The following is a 9371-nucleotide window of genomic DNA, read 5'->3' as shown; positions in this document are numbered from 1 at the left end:
CCGGTTGCCTTGTACGGGCCGCGCGCCTCATGACTCTGACAAAACGAGATTTTTGTCAACTTAACTTTGACAATAGATTTATGATTATTTAATTTTTATGATTTATTCTTTAAACAGATAATTATTTCATCATACTTCATGAAACAAGATTAACCATATTCATAATCATGAAAACAATTTGGAAATTTCTTGTAAAACATCATTTATTATTAAAAGTTTTCGATATATACATAGAGCATCACGGCTCCCAAAAATCACTGCCTCAATCGTATTCGCATAAAGAAGCGAAACTGTGAAGGAGACATACCATGGTACACACGATTCATTACAAAAAGAGGTGCTCTAATTCTATCTCTAGGGATAAAGCGGCTAAGAAGCCTAAAAACTCAACATGAAGTTCTGAAGTTCCTGGGTGAATGATCAAAGAGTTGCACATGCTAAACAAGCCCTAGCCTTATCAGAATCATGGCTAAGGAAATATTCTGCGTGAGCCTTTGACGCTGACTGGTACTGACATTAATACATCGCCCTCCACAGAACCACATATACCGACGTCACTCAAGAGGATCAGGAAAGTAAAGACTCTCAAAATGACGTGCGAGTCTCACTCTGCTTACTCGGGTCGTAGTAGAGTTGATGAGGTGGTCGAATGCAAAGGCTATCATTCTTGACTCTAGGAGAGTTCAGGAATGCCAGATAGATTCGGGGTATCCATCTATAAATTTCCAATTCAATTTATGAGTTTTCCATTTTGAAGTTCATTCAAGATAATATGAACAAGTGAAAACATTATTTTCTAGATTTACTTTAAAATTCTTAAGCAATTTCTGTTGCTCTTACGTAGATTATAACAGCGCTCTGATACCAACTGTGGGATCCCACTGCCCCCTCCGCACACCGGATTCCCGGATGGTAGCAGCGGAAGTAGATTCCTCTTGCGCGGGGGCAGGGTTTCTCACTCGGGGCCTCGCCCTCGAATGTCCAGGCACAAGACTAAGCTGGCGGTCATTCCAAAAACCGAAACCGGGAAAATTTCCCATGCCCGGAAAGCGGGGACGATTCCACCAATTTTTTTTTTCCTTAACGAATTTCTCTATTGAGGTCAAGATACTGAACTAACCTTCATCTGATTAAATCGGATAGAAGGGAATCTATTTACAGACTCAACTTGAATGAATCAACGCTTTTTTCCTAATTGAATCAGGCACATCATTCACATCCATTCACATCATTCCTACATCCATTCACATCCATTCACATCATTCCTACATCCATTCACATTCATTCACATCATTCCTACATCCATTCACATCCAGTTATAAACTTCTCAAAATAAAATATGCTCAATATTCTTCTTTTTGAATAAAAGATTCATGGGATTTACCTAATCAATTATACCCATATTTACTCTTTTAGTATAATCACTAATCCATTTATCTAAATGAATTATTTTCATAATTCTCATAAATTGAATGATTCTATAATATTTGTGCATAACCTTCTTTATTTTTTTTACTATTGAATAATGCTCAAAACTCCACTTTTAGCATAAAATTTATTTATGCATGTACATATATAAAGATAAATATACCAAAAATTCATCTTTTCTCTATTTAAACAATTATGCATAAATACTATATAAGTATTTTCCATAAATATGACAAAAAATCATTATTTAAGCATAAAAATATCTATGCTTAGAATATGATGTGAATTCCTCTTTTTGCTTTATTAAATTTATGCATAAAAATAAGATTTATCTTTTTTCTGAAAGATTTTATCATAGCTTCGCAACTTCTGAGAATGTTCAATTTTCTAACTTTAAATGAATATTCATAATTGAAATATGATAAGAACTCCTCTTTTAAACTAAAATTTATTTATGCATGCATAACATAATTATAATTATAATTATAAGCATAATTATGATTAAATCTCTTCATTATTCTTAAATATCCATTCCTCATTTCCAAAAATGTTAGCATAACCCTCTTTCAACTTAAAATGAATTAATATGATTTTTCTTAATCATAAACAAGCTTTAAGAAATTAATCATCATTTTTAACTAGATTAAAATCATAAAAATACCTAATATTTTTCTCTAGCTTGTCAAGCCTAGAGTTTTGTTTAAGAAAATGAGTTTATCATTAAGAACCATCCTTCTAACAAGGATCTAACCATAAAGATGATTAATCTTTCCAAAAAGAGAGATTTACTAATAAAAATACTATAATTAGGCATAAAGATTAGTATTAAACCATTTAAACATTATGAATCGTTATTAGAAAGCTTGATTTCAAGAAAAAAACCATTTAATTGAAAGCTTCCCAAGCATATAGAGGGGTTGGGAAGGAGATAACCATTGAGAAAAATAGAAAAACCATTGGATTAAGGCTTACCTTTGATTTTGGCTTGATTCTTTAAAGAAAGAAGTGAAGCCCACAAAGCAAGCTTTGGCCACCAAGTTGGGGAGGGTAATCTCCAAGAGAGGATGGAGAATTGTGAAGCTCCAAAGCTTCCAAAATTAGAGGGAAAATAGAGGGATAATAGAATTACACTAAAATGAAGATAATACTGGCATGTAATTACTCAAAGATGAATATACAAAGGAATGAGGGTCTATTTATAGGTGAGGGAGGCCACTAACCAAGTCCAACTGGGATCTACAGGCTTCCAGCTTCAGTTTTATTCATTTTGGACAAGTTTTGGACCAGTTGCTCACTTTTTGATCCAGTTTGTAGGAGGAGAGAGGAGAGATAAAAATATCTCATTTTTTGAATTAAAAATACAAGGTAATGATGAGAAAAAGGTGCCTCCTTCATGAGACCTTCCCTCCTTAGTGAGGTGTCAGAATTTGATTTTTTTACTAATAAACCTTGATTTTTAACTAATAAAGCTAGTACTTGGTCAACTCTCTATCTTATGTGAGCATTTACTCATTTTTGGGATATTTTCTTTTATTCTTTGTATTTTTGTCATCCCAACACTTGGATTAATCCTATTGTCCCTTTAGAACCTTATTTGGACCTTAGTCAAAATGTTTTGAAAAATGTGGACCCTTAGGCTAAGGTCTCCAATACATATATTCAGTTAATTTCTAATGCACATTGAAAAAAAAATTGAATTTCTATTTCAGGGGAATTCATCTTAGATATTAGGAGAAACTTTGTATCCAAAATTATCTCAATTTTGTATTATCTCTCTCTAGAATATTTTCTCTCTCTAGGCCAAAAACAAAGGAAAATAATATTTTCTTGTATTCAGAAATAGGGGATGCTTACAGAAACTGAAAGGGAGGTTCTTACACCTTTACATCACAAAAGCTAGAGGGAGGAATCTTACATCCTACCCCACTTAAAAAACGTGAGATTTCCTCATCTCGGCGGCGGATGGAGGATAATCTCTTACTTCCCTTTCTTCTTCTATTACTTCCAGCGTTACCGCCTTGGAAGTAGATGGCCGATTTGGGAATATCTCCCTTTGACTTCCCCTATTCTAAGACTGAGGTCTTGCATTACTTTACATTGAAGCTGAGGGTTGGTTAGGGTATCTTTCTCTAGGGTTTCCTTGATTTTGACGGGAAGGACCTTGATTACTCTGGAAGGAAGAAGCTGGCATCTGGAATCTTGGTCATTGACTTCCTTGCCCTGAAAACCTTGATCCAAAAGGAGTTGGGCAATCCATACTACGATGATTGTATCCTTGGCCGCAGTAGGTAAAGCATTTAACGTCTTTGTTCAAGGGTGGAACTTCTGAAGTTGAATTCCAGGGGATTGTGTTCCGGGAAAAAGACCTTTCTTCCATTCTAGAATTTCTGGTATCTTGAGTTTGACCTTGTTGTCTCTTAGGAGGTGGAAAGTTAGAATCACCTTTCGAAGCTAGGAATCTTTTGAAAGATGATGGTGTTGGCTTCAAGTGGACTAGACCTTGACAACAAAGGCCTTCTTGAAATCCTTCGCCATCCGCACTGCTTCAGCCATAGAAACTGGCTTAGCATTCTTCACCACGATATCCAAAGGTTTGTTCATTCCTCGAATGTACCTAGCCATCGGCTATTCTTTATCTAGAGGTGGTGGCGAGTATTTAAGGAGGCGCCTGATGATATTCCTCCGTGGTTGGGCTTCACTCGGTTAGCTCCAAGAATTCATTCATCTTAGTTTCTAGGAAGCCGGGAGGACGGAATCTCTTCCTGAGGTAAGCTTTGAGATCATTCCATGTTTGGGTCAAGTCTTCCTCCTCATGGCGTCAAGGGCTAATGTTTCTACCACGATGACCTTGATCAATGATCCTATGAATACGAAAATTCCCTGTTAAGTTCCTTTTTCCAACTTAACCAAAACACTCATGTGAAAAGATCACTTCAAATCTAAAAGGAGTTAAACTTTAGATCCAACTAATTCTGGGGTTCCTTAAAGTTTGGTCAACCCTCTCAGAATCTTGGCATAAAGATCCCTTCTATAAGAAGAAACATACACAAATCATTATCAGAAAATAGTTCATTCATATCCTTAACACAATAATGGTCCATTAGACCAGTAATTTCATCTTAACATTCCCCACGAGAATTTCAGTTATACAAGTTCTCAATTTGTTATTTCACAATCGGGTCTACTAGGCCACAGGTCAAGATCTGTCAGCACAATTCACTAATCTCATAGTGATCTGCTGAAAGTCTTGATCGTCCTCCAAGTTACTAACATCATCACTGGGATTCTCTCCATTCATCATCATGACTTATTCAATTCATCAACCTGAATTTAAAAATCATTATCCTTCAATTAGAATCCAAATCAATTCATCCATTCTCAACTAGAATTCTAAAATCATATCAACCAGCATTCGAAATCATCATCTAGGATAGAATTTTTGCTCATAACTTCAAGGTCTTAGATTCACTCGTATATATTGTCAATAAAGAGTTGCAGTATACCCACAATATATACGGGTGGTCATGGTCCTTGGTGTTATAAGACAAATGTCATCATATCTAGGCCTCAAGCAAGTTGGGGATTCCACACAATTATGGTACTTCCATCTAAAAACCCAATTTTCAATTTATGATTTTCCATTCTGAATATCAATTTGTATGAGTTTTGACACACAATTACAATCCTTTACTACTGGCAACTCAGAAGTTTTTGACATTTCTTACTTCTTCTTGGTTGATCAACTTCAACCAATTCGCTCTGATACCAACTGTGAGACCCCTGCCCACTCTGCGCATCGAACTCTGGAGTGCTGGCAGCAACGGAAGTAGCAACCTTGCACACAGGAGGGCAGAGTTTCCCAATTGGGGCCTCGCCCCACGAATGTCCAGACAAGAGACTAATCCGGCAGCTCTTCCAAAACCGAACCCGAAAAAAACTTCCCTCGCCCACAAACATAAGCGATTCCTCAAGGAAAAATCTACTAACGTAGTCAACAGCCTTAACTATCCTTTGTATCCGGACCGACCTGGCAGGTCACATGGCCGAATCAAAGGAGGAAGTTGCATGTGGTTCATAGAGACCAACGCTTTTTTCCCCATCAAAAGAGGCACACCCGTTGATTCTTTTTCCATAGAACAAGGATTATCCTGGGACTTACTTCAACTATCGTAACTTGAACAGAATTGAATTTTATTATAGGAACCGATTAGTCCAGCCTAACCCCATCGAGTCCCATAGGTTAGCCAACTGCCCAACCACTGTATTGATAAGATCCATTATGAAAATTTGGTTATGTTTTGTCTCGGGTACCAGGGAAAAGAGTTCCTAGGCCCCCTAGCCGGCTCTCATGCAAATTACAAAATAGACACACCACTTACCCACCCAATATGAAATTGCCTTTTTTATAGATTCAGCTGTCTTTAAAACAGAGTTGGAACGAAACCTCAGTGTTTCCCATCAGGATCCTTAGTATTTCATTTCCTAGTCCAATTTTCAATCATTTCTTCCTCGGCGTACCTATGGCATGATTGGCAACTAGAACGCTCACCACCTGCTCACAAAGGGGGCTTTTCAATAGTCCCGAGCCCATAGTACCTAGGAATATAATCACATAAAATCTTTATAGATTCTTCGCCATTGAAGATCAGCTAGATCAAACAACAAGATCCATGTAAAAGAGCCATGAACTCCTCCATTGAAGACTAGCAAGGCCAATCAACCAGATCCATGCCCGTATTTAGAAAACAACTTCAACTCATTTTCTTCCCCGACGCACGTGTGGGTATCCTGGGCATGGTCAGCACCCTCTAGGCTCCTTCGCAGGTCACCTAGTGCTTTACTCATAGGCCGCTTCCTTGGTCCCTCATCCACCATACCAGAAGCTCACCATTTTAATCGAACCGAGGCTGGTCAAGACCTCGGCCAAGACCTTGCCACGTGAGACGTCCTTCATTGACTCTCTGTCAGCTCTGCAACCTTTTCACTTAGGTCCTCACATGACCTTATTTGACAAGATAGTCGCAATGCTTTCCCAGCATTCTTGACATAAAACAATCTTTAAAAATAGGTCTCAATTACAGTTTTCAACAAACTCCATCTTTCCACATCATTTCACGTCATTTCTCTTCATTCCACATTCTTCTACATCAATTCACATCGCATCATTCCACATCTATTTTCATCGTCCTACATCCATTTATACCATTCCACATTCATTCGCATCCATTCTCATCATCCTACATCCATTCACATCCTACATCCATTCTCATCATCCTACATCCATTCACATCATCCTACATCCATTCATCCATTCTCATCATCCTACATCCGTTCACATTTATTCACATCATTCCTATATCCATTCACATTTATTCACATCATTCCTACATCCATTCACATTCATTCCCATCATTCCTACATCCATTCACATCATTCTTATATCCATTCACATCATTCCTACATCTATACATCCATTCACATCCATTTACAAATTTCTCAAAATAAAATATGCTCAATATTCTTCTTTTTGAATAAAAGATTCATGGGATTTACAAAATCAATTATACCCATATTTACTCTTTTAGTATAAACAGTAATCCATTTATCTAAATGAATTATTATCTATAATTCTCATAAATTGAATGATTCTATAATATTTGTGCATGACCTTCTTTATTTTTTGACTATTGAATAATTCTCAAAACTCCACTTTTAGCATAAAATTTATTTATGCATGTACATATATAAAGATAAATATAATAAAAATTTATCTTTTTTATATTTAAACAATTATACATAAATACTATAAAAGTATTTTTCATAAATATGACAAAAATCATTCTTTTGGCACAAAAATATCTATGCTTAGAATATGATGTGAATTTCTCTTTTTGCTTTATTAAATTTATGCATAAAAATAAGATTTATCTTTTTTCTGGAAAATTTTACCTATGCTTTCGCTGCTGCAACTTCTGAGAATGTTCAATTTTCTAACTTTAAATGAATATTCATAATTGAAATATGATAAGAACTCCTCTTTTAAACTAAAATTTATTTATGCATACATAACATAATTATAAGCATAATTATAATTAAATCTCTTGATTACTCTTCAATATCCATTCCTCATTTCCAAAAATGTTAGCATAACCCTCTTTCAACTTAAAATGAATTAATATGATTTTTCTTAATCATAAATAAGCTTTAAGAAATTAATCATTGTTTTTAACTAGATTAAAATCATAAAAATACCTAATCATTTTTAACGAGATTAAAATCATTTTTAACTAGATTAAAATCATAAAAATACCTAATCTTTTTCTCTAGCTTGTCAAGCCTATAGTTTTGTTTAAGATAATGAGTTTATCATTAAGAACCATCCTTCTAACAAGGATCTAACCATAAAGATGATTAATCTTTCCAAAAAGAGAGATTTACTAATAAAAATACTATAATTAAACATAAAGATTAGTATTAAACCATTTAAACATTATGAATCGTTAGAAAGCTTGATTTCAAGAAAGCTTCCCAAGCATTAGAGGGGTTGGGAAGGAGATAACCATTGAGAAAAATAGAAAAACCATTGGATTAAGGCTTACCTTTGATTTTGGCTTGATTCTTTAAAGAAAGAAGTGAAGCCCACAAAGCAAGCTTTGGCCACCAAGTTGGGGAGGGTAATCTCCAAGAGAGGATGGAGAATTGTGAAAGTCCAAAGCTTCCAGAAAGAGGGAAAATAGAGGGATAATAGAATTACACTAAAATGAAGATAATACTAGCATGTAATTACTCAAAGATGAAAATACAAAGGAATGAGGGTCTATTTATAGGTGAGGGAGGCCACTAACCAAGTCCAACTGGGATCTAGAGGCTTTGATCCATTTTGGACAAGTTTTGGACCAGTTTAGCTCACTTTTTGATCCAGTTTGCAGGAGGAGAGATAAAAATATCTCATTTTTTGAATTAAAAATGCAAGGTAATGATGAGAAAGGTGCCTCCTTCATGAGCCCTTTCCCTCCTTAGTGAGGTGTCAAATTTTGATTTTTTAACTAATAAACCTTGATTTTTAACGAATAAACCTAGTACTTGGTCAACTCTTCATCTTATGTGAGCATTTACTCATTTTTGGGGTATTTTCTTTTATTCTTTGTATTTTTGTCATCCCAACACTTGGATTAATCCTATCGGCCCTTTAGAACCTTATTTGGACCTTAGTAAAAAATTTTAAAAAATGTGGACCCTTAGGCTAACGTCTCCAATACACATATTCGGTTAATTTCTAATGCACATTGGAAAATTCTTTTTGAACATCTGTTTCAGGGGAATTCATCTTAGATATTAGGAGAAACTTTGTATCCAAAATATCTCAATTTTGCATTCTCTCTCTAGAACATTTTCTCTCTCTAGGCCAAAAACAAGAAAAAATAATATTTTTTTGTATTCAGAAATAGGGGATGAATACAGAAACTGAAAGGGAGGTTTTTACACCTTTACATCACAAAAGCTGGAGGGAGGAATCTTACATCCTACCCCACTTAAAAAATGCGAGATTTCCTCATCTCGGCTAGAGGATAATCTCTTAGTTCTTGCTCACACAGGGACCTTTTCAATAGTCCCTAGCCCTAGCCCATAGTACCTAGGAATATAATCACATAAAATCTATATTGAAAAGGTCCCTGCTCACACAGGGACCTTTTCAATAGTCCCTAGCCCTAGCCCATAGTACCTAGGAATATAATCACATAAAATCTATATGGACTCTCCGTTGAAGATTAGCTAGATCAAACAACAAGAACCATGTAAAAGAGCCATGAACTCCTCCGTTGAAGACCAGCAAGGCCAATGAACTAGATCCATGCCCGTGTTTAGAAAACAACTCCAAAGCATTTTCTTCCCCGACGCACGTGTGGGTATCTTAGGCGACACAGAGCCCGAGCACCATATGG

This window comes from Cibotium barometz, chromosome 30 (assembly GCF_041138505.1).
Source record: "Cibotium barometz isolate CiBa-2024 chromosome 30, ASM4113850v1, whole genome shotgun sequence".
NCBI classification, from domain to species: Eukaryota; Viridiplantae; Streptophyta; class Polypodiopsida; order Cyatheales; family Cibotiaceae; genus Cibotium; species Cibotium barometz.
The sequence above is the reverse complement of the archived record's forward strand: the minus strand, read 5'-3'. Positions refer to the sequence as shown.